This window comes from Molothrus ater, chromosome 11, assembly GCF_012460135.2.
Source record: "Molothrus ater isolate BHLD 08-10-18 breed brown headed cowbird chromosome 11, BPBGC_Mater_1.1, whole genome shotgun sequence".
Classification (NCBI taxonomy): domain Eukaryota; kingdom Metazoa; phylum Chordata; class Aves; order Passeriformes; family Icteridae; genus Molothrus; species Molothrus ater.
Window position 1 is genome coordinate 5,779,903 of NC_050488.2, and position 15,997 is coordinate 5,795,899.

The following is a 15,997-nucleotide window of genomic DNA, read 5'->3' on the forward strand; positions in this document are numbered from 1 at the left end:
TCTTACTAGGAACAGGGATGAATGTTATGAAGGTGATTACTTTTTCACACAACTAAAATACTGGTTTGAGCTTCTTTTGTTGACCTCTTGGTGCTCCTTTCCAGCAAAAGCTGGTTTAAAGCAAACATAAGAGGTTACTGGGCTAATCTTCACCAGGAATTTTTTTCTGTACTTGGCAGGATAACGTATCTGTCACTGGGCCATGATTAGCAAAATGGTGCTGCTAGTTGGAAAAGTGAGCGTTTATGTAATGCTCTTCAGGACATAATTCACTCAACTCCATATATATGAAATTTTCATTCACAAAAAAAAAAGCTCACTCCAGTGTCAATCACATGAATTACTTATGCAACAAAATGTTGTTTGTTGATACTGGCATTTATAAACTGCAGAGGAAGTTTTTATCCTTCCCAGTGATTAGGGCTGAAAACCTAATTACAACATGTTCTAACATCAAGTGATGCATTCCTGCAGCTCTTGCTCCCTTTGAGCACAAGTAATTGGCTGCAGAAGCAATCAGAGTTCTTGTTATAATAGAAAATAGCAACATGCTCTGAGAGCCTTGGTGAAAGAAACCTGAGATAGCAGCAAACCCCCTTAGTGACCTCGGGGGGGTGTCTGGGGCTGAGGTAATGCAGAATCCACTTTCAGCCATTGTGGTTGAAGAATCTGACACTATAATTTTTGTTTTAAAGCCAAAACTAACAGTGAGACCTGAAACTTACTCCTGGCCACCAGCACACACGGTGAGGTTGTGTTCCCTTTCATCTTGGAATAACCTAGAACTCAGGTCACTTTTTGCCTGATGGATCTACCCAGCCAATTTACATTAAGCAGTGGCAAAACCTGGTCTGTGAAGAAGTCAGTGCTCAGGAATGGTTCTTGCTGGCACGAGGAGATGAAGCCTTAGTTCCATAACAATGGGATATTTGTTGTTAGCGCTATAGGAGGAGCCCCAGCACAGAATACAGGATTACTCTTTTAAAATAAAGAGCTCACCTATTTCATTCACATGTTTAAGTGTGCCAGCCAGAGCACAGATGTTTGATGGAGCAGAAATGGCCTGTTAATTAAATGACACAGCCTTGCTCTTCAAAGCACTGCCAGGTGACCATCAGAGCGATGGCCTCTTCACACAGGCACTGAGTCAGAGGCTGCTCATCTGCTAGGGAAGCACAGAGGAAATATTCTGGATGTGTTAAACAGGGGTGAGAAATATTCCTTAGTTCTATTGGTACTCTGAAGGATCTTGGAGATGCATTTTGAAGGATGTGGAGTTTCCTGAAAGGAATTAGGGCAGAGACACTCTGACATTAGCACGTAAGAGGGAGTAAATAATAAGTGTTATTTGCACAGGGGAAACTGATCTGAGTATAACATAATAAGATAATAAGGAGAAATTAAGTAGTAAAAAGATTTTGGTTTAACAGCAAAAACTGCATGCTGAAAATTTGCCCATTAATCTAATTTCACTGCTAGTTCCCTGTGAAACTTTTAGTCTCAGGGGGTCATTTGTCAAATCTTCCATTAATGTTTCATTAAAAGTAATTTAAACTTGTGCAGAATGTAAGTAAAATTTGCAAGTGTACATTATCTCCCCTCAGCTTCAGGCTGTCCTGACCCTTCTGGCTAAATTTGGCTGCTGCTCATCAAATATTGAGCAGCTCTTAATGGAATTGCATTCACTCCACAGCCCCACGAAAGAAAATCAAGTCTGGGTGGGCCACACAGGGCAAGCAAACAAGAGGGACTAAAGGAATAAAACACCTCTAAACAAAAAAAAGAAAGAGAACAGAAAAAAAGAGATGTTGCCAGCCTATTGCATGCTGAGCTGGGATTAGTGAAGGTAACCCTCACTTTTCCCTGGCAGGTGCCACATCCCTCATTCCTGCAGTTCAAAAGGCCACAAGGAGGGTGAAAGTTCAGTACCAACCTTGGAGTTTTTGATGCTGCTAGTCCTGTTTATCAAGAAGAAAATATTAATTAGAGCACTTAAGGTATAAGCCTAGTTCTTAAAAATATTTAATAATATTTACTTGGAAAGAGGTTCAGAATAAGAGAGAAAATGGGGATGGAGTTGAGAAGACCTGCAGGTATGTTTAGAGGGCACACCTGGGAGAAGTGTGCAAGTACAGGGCTGCTCCTCTAGTGTATTTGATATTGATGGACATTTAAAAGGAAAAAGTGCTTTTTAACACACTCTAAGTACTTAGGCTGATATTTTCTAAGCCTTAGGCATGGGTATAACTTTAATTTTAAAGAACACTGTGCACCAATTTAAATGAAGATTTTTAGTTTTCTGATCAGGTAGGCAAATTGTAATCTCTTTCAAGAAGAAAAGACCCTGTCTAAGGTCAAAAATGGTCTTTGAAACTATTGCATGTAAATTGTAGTTTGTATGGATTTACCCCATTAGAGACAAGCTTTCCTGGCACACTTGAAAACCATTATACATGAGTTTGGTGGTAATGCATTAGCTTAATTGTAATTAGCCTGATTAACACCAGCTGAACTTAATTTATTACATCTGTGATTGGGCTGAGCTGTGGTGGTGTGTCTGATCCTCCACCAGAGTGCCTGGGAAGAGCCCAGGCTGGTGAGTGGCAGAGTCTGCTGTGCCCACTCAGTGTCTGTGAGCAGCAAATCCATTCCAGCAGACCCAGGCAAGGAGCTTGCAGTGGTGCTGTGACAATTTCAATTAAAGGTCTGAGAATGGTAATTATGTTTACATACCAGCAGTCTGATTAAATGTAAACTAATTATGTGACAAGCTTAAACTGTGACCTGAATTACTCTTGCAGCATCAAAGTTGGATTTCAGCAGAGTTTTTGGATAATAGGTTAGCATTATAAAAGCTTTCTTTTTTGTAAATGTGAAATATTATGATTATTACTGGACTAATCTGACTTTCCTTTCCTTACTTTTTCCATCCAACTTCAAGCATAACCTGTAGCTATTATTTATTTCAGCTGTTCAAACCCCTACTCGTAAGGCAAGAGGTATTGACAGAATAGTTCAGGTTGGAAGGGATCTCTGGGGATTATCCAGTCCAACCCCTGCCAAGGATGGGTCACCCAGGGCAGGTGACACAGGAACACAGCAGGTGGGGTTTGATGTCCCCACAACCCCCTGGGCACTGTTCCAGTGCCCTGTCACCCTCATTGGAAAGAAGTAACAAAACCATTGTCAAGTAATTCCTCTTCTGAAGCAAATATGGGTTCAGAAGGATTTGCTGTGCTGGCTTTAGAGGGTCTCAGGCAGGTGGATGTGGGCAGTGTCTGTGCCCAGCTCTCAGTGCCCTGAGGTGGAGGGATGATCCCTGTGGGATGTTGTGCACGTTGGTCAGCTGAGAAAGGGAGTTCATGACCCCTCTGAAAGCCATGTGAGGGCAACAGTTGAAAGAAACTCTCAGGTATTTTAAGAACCAAGTGCACAGCTGGGCACTGTAACCCTGGTTTAATCTATTGAACATAAGCTACAGCCTACCCTGGGCTGGAGTTCCAGCAGTGATCTAAAACTGAAGCCTTGCAGTGTGAGTGGGTGTGTCATGATCTGACCAATGCAAACTGCAGTTCTGAACCTCTAATGCACAACAAAATGTCAGAATTAAAGGGCAGTTCAGGCAGGAGGGACCTTGGGAAGGACCTGGTCACCTTCTCTGTACAAAGCAGGGCTAAATTCCATGTTAGGTCAGGTTGCTCCAGCTCTGGGAGTCCTGCACACTCTTTCCTTTCAGCACTCTGTAGTTCCAGAGTTTCCACTTGAGGACAAAATCCACTGGGTTTGAATGGGAAAATCTCTGCATCCAAGTGTTGTCTGGTTCCCAGATCCTTTTGATTCAATACAAATCAGTCTCAGAGCCTGACCCAGAAGCATCCTGTGATCCTTTCAAGGGATTTCAGCATCAAGATCAAAATGCATAAAAAAATGAGCTGTTTGTCTACCACTGAGTATCATACAAGAACTTCAGCTTTGCAAATTCTGTCTTTAATACTCATAAAAATGTGAACAGCATTTTTAAGGGCAGCAAAGAAACAATTAAATTCAACTAGAACCGACTAATTTTACGGTGTTGAAAGAAGATTGTATCTTCCCCATGGAATAAGAGATTGCTCCTTTGGCTAAAGGATGACAACACCTCCAGTTCTAAAAATGCAACATTTTAAATTAATCTGTGAATAGGTCTTAGAATAAGTCTGAGTTTTTCTGTTCTTAGTCCAAAAGGAGCAGAGCCTTGATTACCTGCAGTGGTTTTGCTTCTGTTCTCCAGAAGCTGCTCCAACTGGTGGTTTGCTTCTGTATGCTGCAGATTACAGACAATTCCCCCAGCAGAAAAGAATCACAGCAAATGATCTTATTTCCTCTTTTCTTCTTTCTTCAGGAATTTATTTCTGGCTTTATTCATTGTCTATATGGAAGATAAGACTGGCAGAAACGTTCTGCAGAGATTAAATATAAGCACATCTCTGTTCCTTTTCATAGCTTGTTTCCAATATTGTGAGTGCTTAAACATCAGTTAAAATACCTTTGTGTCTTTTCAGGAGTTTTATTAGTTCTTTAAAATCAAACCTTCTGAATTAGTTATTTGGTCTCTCTACATTCTTGCATCAGAATTACTGGGATTTTCTGGACTCTTTGAGCAGCAGTTTATTGTGAGCAGGGGAGGACAGAGAAAAAAGGAATATGTACTTGGTGTTTTAATATTTAAAGGGATAACTGAGCTTTACAGAAACATCAGTAAATATTTACTTCTAGAGTAAACTGACCTTAATACTCCTGAAATAAGTTTATATCAATATTGGGAATGTGGATTACAGCAGTGATATTTATAGGGCATAATCCATTAATTATAGGAATTCATGGACTTTAAAGCATTTGGTAGCAAAGTGCTCAATTTCTAGCATTACTGGCAAACAGCTTCTTCAGTTGTATGGGGGAATGTCTGTTTGTTTTTATCCCTCACTGCTTTTTTTTTGTGAGGGATAATTTAACACTGCTGGAGATAATTGAGCTTCAGGAATAGCATATGTAGAATTTTGGTCATGCAGTGCATCTTGTGCTTTCTGCTGTGTTCAAGAACTGGCACACACATATACTCTTTCCAGCCTGAGCTCATTTGATGCTCACACCAAGGCCTTGCAGACCTTATGTTTAACCTTGCAAAACCAAAACCTGTTTTGTTTTATTTCCCCCCTGTAGCCATGCAGCAATCAGCCCAGAGAGCCTCTCAAGGGGTCTCTGCTGGCCATGCTTAGAAAAATTGGGGTGCAGAGGTAGCCCCTCTTTCCCAGTTAGTGCTGATGCCTTTGTCACCAGGCCTTTCACCAGTCTGGAAATCATAAAGAACATCTTTATAAGACCCTAGAGATCAATGACAATTGCTGCATTTATTCTTGGATATCTCTTCACTGTTCAGGCAAATACTTAGAAGGTGTTCCAGTGTTTCAGATGGAGATGAAAAAGTGCTATTTCATCTTTAAAATCCAGAACAGCTCTGTTTTTTTTTGCATCTTTATTAAGTTTGCTCTAAGTATTTTTTTCTAATGCATTTACATTTTTGGTCCTTATGGTCCAGACTTCAGCTCTAGAAATTTATCTGTCATGCTGACTCTTAATGTCTCCAGGATTAGAAGTAATCTGTACCTACAACTTTGATTTTCTGAATATTTGATTGATGTGATTAAACAGGTGTTTAGCCAGGTACAGTTCATGGGGATTTGCACAAACTTCAACTTTTCCAAGTAGCAAGGATTTTGTAACCTTTTAAATTCTTTTCACATTTGTTTTAAAAGCTGAGGAGATGAATCTAAGCAGCAGTACTCTCTTCAACAATTTTCATAACTCTACACTGGAAAGAAAATAGACTATTTTTAAAAAAAGCAATAGATGAGATTTTAATCATCAGGTATTGGGAAACTTTTCCAGTCCACTCAGTATCAGTGTGATAAATATGTGCATATCACACAACAGATTTAGGCCTTGTTCTCAGTCTTTAAGAATCAGAATTTTGCCTCATGTTGCCAAGTATTCTGGTCTCCTTTTCACTCATGCTCATTAGAAGATTGTTTTGGTGTGTAATCAGTACTGACAATCTTAGAAGCAGTCTTTTTAATTATTTATTGCCTTGGTATCCCTCTCTCTATTAGACTTCAACCTGACTGAGAGGATTGGAGACAGATTTGAGAGGAAAGAAATATTCATTTTTAGAAAAAAATAGCCAAGAAAAGAGAAAAGGATTAATTCTTGTTGACACTGGAGAGATCAGCAAATCTCATCGCTTCACTGACTTACTGTTTTGGCCTTGTCAGGTCAACCCATTTTTCTTTTATGCTTTCGTTGGTTTTGTGCCACTTTCTTCTGCTTCATCTCAGTGAAAAGTCCAACTTTTCCCTGCTGGTAGGGCTTGGGGAACACTTTTGTGCCTGTTCCTGTTTTGGCCATGGAGCTGTTGAAGTCACAAGCAGGGAGGTTTATTGTAGCAGTGGTATTTTTATTAGGAATGGAACTAGAAATGCCCTGGTGTTGGTATTTCCTCCTTTGGCTCAAGCTCTCAGGTTTGGTACCCTGATGTTGTCAGGAAGCCCCTGAGCCCTCCCTGAGTGCTGCCAGGGGTGCCTTGAGCTGCTGCACAGCCCTGCATCCATCCAGGCTGAACCCTGAGGAACAACCCATGGGCTGCCCCAGGAAAATGTGTGTAACATGACTCAAACTGTCCAGCTGGCACTGCTCCCATCTCTGGCTGGGGTCAGCTGGGGCAGGGGATTGCTGCCTCTCTTCTGCCCTGGCTCTGCTCTTCCCTGTGGGACTCACTCTGACCCGCTGGAGCCAGAACCAGAATCTCTTTATTCTTAAAGTATTATGTTGCTTTCAGATTTCCCTGAACCATGCTGAGGCAAATTGAACACACTAACTCTTAACACAAGGCTTTAAATTATCTTTCCACCTAGAGAGTTTAACCTGGGAGACAGCAGCTTATTCCATAGTTCCCAGACCCATTAAGAGACCTTCTTTTTCCTGACTTCAAGTGAAAGCAGTTTTGCTTTAGCTTGTTTGAAATGGTGTGACAGCACATGCAAGGCTAAGCTCTGAAAAGTCACAGAGCTGGATGTCATCAGCCTAGAAATGACAAACCACATCATGCTGATAACAGCACCACTGCAGCAAGGCACTGCACTAGATCTGACCAAGAACCCTGAGGGATCCCCCAAATAACGTCTGCAGAGGGCTGCAGGCAGGTCTGGTGCACACAGACATTGGTTTGTTACCCAAGGCTTTGGCAAAGCAGTGCCAGCCTGGCCTGTGGAGCATGGCAAAGGGCACGTGAGGATATTGGACCCCACAATCAACACTGGCAACTGCAGCCCTCTGGTAAGCACTGTCAAACACCACCAGACTGACTACATTAATACATCATTAAAAAGCTCTGATGAGCTGTTTGTGTGCTCCAAGAGCACTGATATCTCACATGATTTCCCAGCAGAGATGACTCCTCACTACAGAACGCTGTGAATAAGCCTCTGTTCTATCTTTAGTAGCCAAAACACAGAGCAAGGATTTAATGACCTGCTCTAATAATGAGGATGGTATAAATATGTATTTAAATATGTTTATTAGATCCTCTTGGGCTGATGCTGCATCTTTCTAATGTTTAGTTCCAGGGGAGTGCATTTCCTGTAATCACAAGAGCAAATACTAAGGAATTGCTGGCAATACAGACAGGGTAAATGTACAGCATGTCACCTTGAGATCTGCACTGGGAGCCTTCTTACAAAAGTGGCCTGGGATGATTTGAAATGGCCATGATGAGAAAATAAATTAAAAAGTGGGGGGAAGAGAAAGGAAAAAAGAAATATTAAAAAAGAAAAATGACAAATGAATCAAACATTTCCTCTCACTGTTCATTGGGTTCTGACAGATGAAATTACCTGTGTTATCATCTCCAATACTTGCATGACTGGCCAGGTAATATATAGAGGAAATAGCAAATGTGGGAGAATTAGTGAGAAGTGGTTGAAGAGTCATCTCAGCAGCTAAACAAGGAAGAATTATGCAGAAGGTGTTCAGCATTTTCAGACAGAGGGATGTGTGTGTTTAATGAACTTGTTGCTCTGGTATTATTTACAGCTATCTGAGTGCTACCAAATGTTTACAATTATTTGAAATTCTTTCTGCATCCAAGAAAGGGTGCAGATCTAACATTTTTATGAGCTCTCTCTGGGGCTGACCAATACAACAGAGCAGACAAGGAATAATTACTGTAGACATACTCCAAACAGTGCACTGAGCAGGTTATTACGACGAGATGCCTAAAAATAGCATCCCAGAACTTGCCTGAAGAGCTCTTGTCTATGGTGAAGAAGAATGGATATGCCACTTAGAGCCTATTATTTAATGAGAGAGGCAATGTTGACACAAACTAAATTGCTTTAAAGCAAGGTCAGTCGTTTTTCATAAAGAGAAAGCCTCGTGTTTCTACCAGTCAATAGTTCCCACTGGTGACCTGATTAGGCTGACATAGATACAGGGATGGAAGAAATTACTCTACTGTATTTAAACACAGATATGCTTCTGGTTTTCAGTTTAGCTGAGCCGAACAAATATTAGCTTGGAATGATTTGAAACGGAAACATTTCAATAAATTGAATGGTTTTTTGTGGGTTGAATGAAGAACTATATCCAACCATGAGAAAATTGAAATTTTAACTCCTCTTAATAAAAGCAAGAGGCTGTACTCATAAAATGGAAAATGCTGAAGTCAAACTCCTCTAATTTGGAAGACTGTACAGCTTGAAACCTTTTTTCTTTTATTTATTATGAATAAACCTTTCCTAAGGATAAATCCTTTAGTCCTATATTTCAAAAATAAGTGCATGTATTTTGGGTGGAAAAGCAGAGTCTTTGTTGCTCATTAGTTTTCCCCAGCTGCCAAATGCTGTTCTTGGTTGGTGGGGATGACAGTGAACCCTTTCTGAACAAGTTTCATTTTGGAGCAGAATGCCTCCTGACATAACAAATCACCTCCTCCCTTGTTATTTAATCTTTCAGAATTTGTCAAGACTGGAGTTTTGAAGTTGAGAGATAAATTATAAAGTTGAGTGAAGGTGATGGTAACCACTGCTCCCTCCCCATCCTCACTGCCTGTGGGGCTGCTCCTTGTTCTTTTCCTCACCCTCACTGTCAGGCTCCGCTTTCCCCTTTCTTAAGTACAATTTTGGAGAGACAATGTGAAAGGAAAAGGGGTTTGTTCCCTGAGCCATGAGAAGGTATTTCCAGTGGTTGCCTGAAAGAACAGAAACAGAATCATGAGGGGAGAGTGAAGCAGAGCCTTGCTCTACATTGTCGGTGTCAATGGCAGAATCAGAACTGAGCAGTGAGACCCAAAAAGCTGCTCTTGGACACTGGAGAGCTGTGAGATCCAGTGTCCAAGACAGGAGAGATCCAGTCTGTTCCAGGAGGGAGGAGATGCAGGAAGGAGCATGTGAGGACTGAGGAAATGTTGTAAATTATATTTGTGTGGTACCTTGGGCTCCCCTTTGAGCCCCCTCAGGTGCACTGGGCTGTGGCCAGGGGAGCACAGCACGGACAGCATTGAGGAGGAAGGAGAATTGAGAAAATTCTCCCAGAATTTTCAGAGAATTGTGAAAATTCACCCAGAAAAAATGGAGTGAATGCTTGCTGGGTTTGGGTGGATCAGTCAAGTGCCCCTCACAGCCTGCTCAGGTGTCTCCTCTCTGTGGCATCATTGCCTCTCATGAACCTCAGCCTTGGGCTGTTTTCATGTTTCCTCTGTGCAGACTGACAGTTTCTGAAGGAAATGTGGCAAATTCAATGTGCTCCAGTGCAGACTGACCTGTGCTCTTGCATTAGGCCAGAGATGGTGCCAGTTCCTCCTCCTGTGGGTGCCAGAGCTGGAGCTCTGTGCCATCACTTTATCTGCCCTGGTAAAATCTTACACCTGCAGATTCTTCTGGCAGAAGTCAGGCTACCTTGGATAAGGGACAAAACATTCACAGTAATTGCCTTTTCTCACTATTTATGGAGGCACAAGAAATCACAGTGCAGCTTTTCAAAAGGGTTTGGGCCCTGACATCATCACCTTGGGGCCACATCACTGAAAGATTTTCCTGAAGTAGCCAGAAATACTTCCTGGGAGCCTGTGGTTTGAAAATTTCCAGTCTGATGAAGTAGAAGAAATTGAGAAACCAGTCATGGTAAAAAAAAAAATAGTTCCTGAGCTTATATTGTTGTTGCCTTAAATTGTTTACATGTATTATATTCTTTTTCTCTTGCTGGGTGCATTGAATATCAACTCTTTTACATTTTTTGGCGAGTCTCCTAATCTGTGGCAAGCAATAACTTTTCCATTTTCTCCTTATCTATAACAATTATGATTGGAAGGTCCTCTGCAGTGAGGAAGTAAGAGAGAATTTCATGTTTTCCATATTCTAATTAATAGCTTGATGAAATATCCCAGAGAAGAAATAGTTGCTGTAATTGGTCTAGAACTAATGAAAGAGGAGCTCTGATGAAACATATTGATATTTACCATAGTCTGCCTACAGAAGCAATTTTTTTCTTTTTTTTTTCCCCCTTTTAAATTCAAATTAATCCGTGATAGTAAACGCTAAATGTTCACCATTTAGAGCGAGGGGGATTTGTCACAGAGCAGTGGCATTGTGGCATTTGTAGAGACTTTTCCATCACGAAGGGATAATGGGTTTAATGATGGTGTGAACAGATTGCTAAGTGCTGTGGTGAGCTTTCCGGGCTGCAGGGAGCAGGTTGGAGTCTGGCAGTGTCAGCAGGTACCTGGCAGCAAAACACCATTGCTTTCTATACCAAATGTCACGGCGCTTTTGTTTGGTCCTCATTCTTCTCGTGGGCTCTTGCTCAGAGCTGCAGTTTGATTGCAAAGTGCTGTAGGACCACACTGGAGCTGCTCACTGTGACCTGAAGGGCTCTCTGCCCACTCAGGGCTCCAGCCCAGGCTGGGGGCAGTGCTTGCACACAGCTGAAGTGCACACCTCAGCCTCTCAGCTGCTTTATCCTGTCTCTCCTGCTGGCTGTGTCCTATCTGTGCATGGCAAAGTGGGCACGTTTTGTTTTCAAGAAACCTGTGTATGAATCTAGCGCAATTAAAACTGTTAAACATAATTAACAATTCTGTAGCATCGTTGTCTGATGCTGTGAAACAAACAGCTGGGCCTATTTTTGACCACAAACTTCAATAAGGCTCAGACAAATAACTCCTTGGTTGAGCTGTGAGAGGGGAAACTGTCCAGACCACCTTGCTCTGCCACTTTCTCAGGTGAAGACCCAAAATCCAACCAAAGTCCCCAGACAGTGCCAGCCCTGCAGGAATTAGGGTGCTTGTGAAAGTCAGAAGGTTTTCACAGCACCAGGGATTACTTGTACCAAATTTCCTCTTGTTTAAAATGTGTGATGGATGAGATTCAGAATTAAAAAGCATTTCTCTAAAGTGTGGCTGCTTAGTGGAGCCCTTTGACAGTGTCTGTGGCAGAGGGTTTAAGGAGGTCCAGGCACTTCACTAGGACACAATGGGCACCATCAGGAGAACTAGAAGGTTGATGGGGATTTAACTGAATGCATTTCCTTTTCTTTTAAATTTATGGTATGTAAGACACTTATTAGAATATGCAATTAACCTTGAGTTCCTAAAATTGTGATGTATTTCCTTCCTTGGAATACAATTCCAAATGAACTACTGGCATAACTTCAGAAATGTCCTTGAGGTATTTAATAAATATTAATTTAACAGGTGATTTTATGTACAGGTGGAGAGCCATATAAATACCCATTCTTGGTTATAAATATTAGATTTAATCTCGGTAAGGACACTTAAAGTAAAAGTGAAATATAGGTAGGCATCAATTCCCAGGTCACCTAATTAAGTGGCATCCTTGCTTTGTAATTTTTATTGTGCTAAACAAGGAATGTGTGTACTAATTATGATGACTAATAGTTATGTTCAATCTAATTATAGCACTGCCAGGAGGCACTATAATAATTAAGGGTCTGTCAATGTTTTTACTACAAAATCTTGGCATTAGTGGTGTGCAGCTGAGCTGTACTGTACTTGCTGCCTTATGATGTGGCAGAAGATTTCACACTGCATGTTCTGTCTTGATTTGAATTACATTTGTTTACTTGAAAGGCATCTTTTTCTTAGTGTTTGAGATAGAGGGTTCAAAGTAAAAAATGCTGTTTATTGATTTTGAAGCACACACAAGCAAACTTCAAAAGTTTACATCACCACTTGTTCTATTTGCATAAATGTAAATATTTGGTTGTTTATTTGAGTGGAATCTCCTGTGTTAGCCAAACTGAACAGGAAATCCAGCAGGGGAGAGATCTGAGCAGAGCTTTGTGTTCAGTATTTTTATCTGGGATGGCTCAGACTGGCATGAATGCATGAATGGGAGGATTTGCTCTTCACTTCTATGAACAGAAGGCAATGCCTTTGTGTTTACTGGGGCAGAAATGGGAACAAGGATGTGAAACACACCTGGGGCTCACACAGGCCCTGCTGCTCTGCTGGCCGTAGGTGTAAGGCACAGGATGGGATCTTTTGAAATGCAATTCATCAAAATCAGTATTTATTGTTGTGTCCTGTCCTGAATGGAGAAGTTTATTTTTAGGATTAACTATTTCCCATTAACTATTATGGTTGTGGTCTACTGAGGACTCTAAAAATTGGCAATGATGAAATCGATTTGGTGAATGTTATGAGTGGAAAAGCTGCGCGTTTTTTTAAAAGGTTGCGGAGTTCACAGGTGGGGGCAGTTGCTGCCAGGGTGGAGTTTTAACTGTTTGTGGTGGTGATCACCTGTGTTGATGGTTAAGAACTCCCCCTTTTGTCGAGTGACACCCTGCGGCTGCCTGGAGGATGGCACCGGTGAAGGGGAAGGGACGTGGAGGCAGCATGCAAATGATATCGGATCCGGCATGCAACGGGAGAAACCCCTCACCAAACCTAGGCAAAAACCCCTAAAAACAATGAGCCAGCAGGGAATTGAGGGACCAAAGTGATGTCAGATGTGAGCAACAGAATCCAGTATCTGCTAAGGCCCTTTTTACCCCTCACCCTAACCTGAAAAAGTGTCACTATAGGACATGAAATAAGATGAGTGCACAGTGCAGTTCCCTGGGGTGAGGAAAAAGGGAAGTTTATTTCTGACTCTAATATTTATAGTTTTCCAAGAGTGACCGTGGAATGCAGGGTGACAGTGCCACCTCTCCAATGACACTGGAAAAACCAACAGTCTATCAACTCTCTCCTCCTCCATAAAGGAATGCAAAACAATGAGTTATTTACAGAAAGTGTGTGAGAAAGTTCACTACAAAAATGTCAGCATTAGAAAGCTTGGAAAATCTTAAAAAACCAGAGTAACAAAAAGGATGTCGGCTGGACAGAGGACCTCGAATGTCAAACTGAAAAAGAGGGGATCTGATGCTCTTGTGAGGATGGAAGCCCCAGCTCTGCCCACAGACCAGTGGACAGAGCTGCACCCTTCCTCCTCCTCCGAGTCACTCCTGGCAGCAGCGACAGGGTGAGTGTGACCCAGGGTCAGTCCTCCCCACCCAATCTGATCACTTTTAATAAAGGCATTAAAAAGGAGAAAGATCTCCTGCCCTGTTTATTTCAGTGAAGGATGGTAAATATGGATACGGAACAATGTATTTAATTATAAAAGCCTTTTCTTTATTGAGACAGGGATATATCTCATGAGAAATCTGTTTAAAACTATTATTACACATGCTAAAAAATTATTTTGTATGGCTGCTGTACAACAGGAGAATAGCAGAAACATACCAGGTCTTCTCAAAAATGGATATGAGAGAGATGAGTTTCTTTTGGTTGGTTTCTGTCAATTTTGATATGGTGAAAGGCAGGACAGGTTGGACAAATCTCACTTTCAAATAACCTGAACGAGTATTCCTTGGTACACCTGTGGCAGGGCTGTGTTCTCTCTCTAACAAGAATGACATTTTCCAGCTGAATTTTCAGGGTAGTCATTGTACACACGGTGACAGGAGCAGTGATTGTCAGCCGTGCCCTCGTGTGCATCATCCTGCTTATGCAGGAAAATCAGCACGAGGTAGCACAGCTCCAGATGAGCCTGGGAGTGCCAGGGGACTCATTAGCAGCCGTGTCTGGGCAATCAGCAGCGCTGGGGGAGGACATTTCACAGGATGAAACCTTCTCAGGGTATTTCAGGAGCTGCCAGAGCCAGGGGGAGGCAGCGCGGCCGGGGCAGGAGCGTTCTCCTCTGGGCTGGGACTCTCAGCTCAGCATGGTCACAGGATCAGAGGCAGGGGCTGCTTTCTCTCACTGAAATGCTCACCTGGAGCATCACCAGTGCCAGGATCTGTGGAAGGCCCAGCTTGGTTTGTTTTGTGTTTCTGGCCTTGCTGGCTGAGGCCAAGCACCTCCATTACAGCTGCAGTGCTCAGAGCATCCCCTGAGGGGCCTGGCTGCCTTGTGCCCCTTCTCCCAGGGACACGGGCTGCCCACACAGCTCATCCCATCCCCTGAGCACCTCTGGCTGCTGCTCACCCCAGGGCATTGTTTGAAATCATCCCCTGTTTTATGGCTTCCTCCTTCTCCAAATGGAAGCCCCCTCAAGGAAAGCAAAAGCAGCTCAGCAGCCCCAGCTGTGTCCTTGGTCCAGGTGTGGTGGTACCTGGTTATTGGCCCAGCACACTTTCCCAGTGCCCAGTGTTTGCTCTGTGTCACCATACACACAGACCCTTCTTCTCCACCCTCTCAGAGATCAAAAAGAGTTGACAGTTGGTGTTTAATGTTATCTTTTGTGTGCTGCTTGCTTGCTAGAAGATTTGTCACTCCTGAGAGTGTCAGGTGTTTCATTCAAGAGACCATTGAGAGAGTTGATGAAGAGAGAAATAATGCAATATAAGCAAAGGCCTCTTAGAATGAGCTTGGAAATCCACTAGCAGCCTTTGTTCCCTTAAGGAGTGTCGAGTGCTGCACAAAGGAAAAACATGCAGTCTTTGGAAATGGTCTGCCCCCTTAAACATGAGCTATGTAACACATTCTGAATGTGCTTTTTAAATTTAGGGACAAGAAATTGAAGGGGTTTTTAAGCTAATGGAATAAAGACTTTCAGCTCTTCATTGTCAATATTTCACTCCTCTGCTATAGGACTGGATACATGTCCTCAGTCTTCACTAACTTTGATTTTCTCACATCAGCTGTGTACATTTGTAACCTGGTGGATTCATGGATTATGGAAATTTTTACTCAAGGGGTTCAAATTCTGCTTGAACCTTGTTATAGTTAAGGTTTTATTTGGTGCTGGCAGTGCACCAAAACCACAGCCAAGGAGAGTGTCCAGGTGGCTGAGGGACTGTGCAGGAGGGCTGAGACCAGGTGAGGAGCCTTGCTCTGATGTCTGCAGAGGAAGATTCAGTCACTGGACAGCCTGCTTGGATCTCTCAAAGAGATAGCTCTGATGGTTTCAAACAGGGAGGCTCAGGAGTTTGAGCAGGAGGTGTTTTCACAGCCTGTCTTGGTGATGATCACTCCTGAGTTTCGTTTGACAAGTCTCACAATTAAGTGTAACACAGCTGGGAGAATGTAGGTCAGCGGTCTCTTTATTCTAACTATGATTTGTTTTCAAGGGGAAAAAAAGCCCAAACAACTTTAAAGGAACTGAGAGAGAACAAAGAGCAGAAAAATTACTTCAAAACAAACTCTTAATGAAGCCTGCTGCTGCACACCTTAAGAAGAGGTATTGTGTTTCCTGGAGCACTATTTACATAGCTAAATTATCTTTATGTGCTGCCACTTTATCCTGAGCCTCTCCTGGTTATTTTGACTTTGCTGTTTGCCACAGCCTACAAAAACTCTGCTGGGAAAATAAGTCCCAAGGCTGTGAGTAGGAGACCAAAGGGCCGCAGAGTTGGGCTTCTATAAGACAGGGTTCTCTGCAGAATGAATAGCCCAGCTTTTATA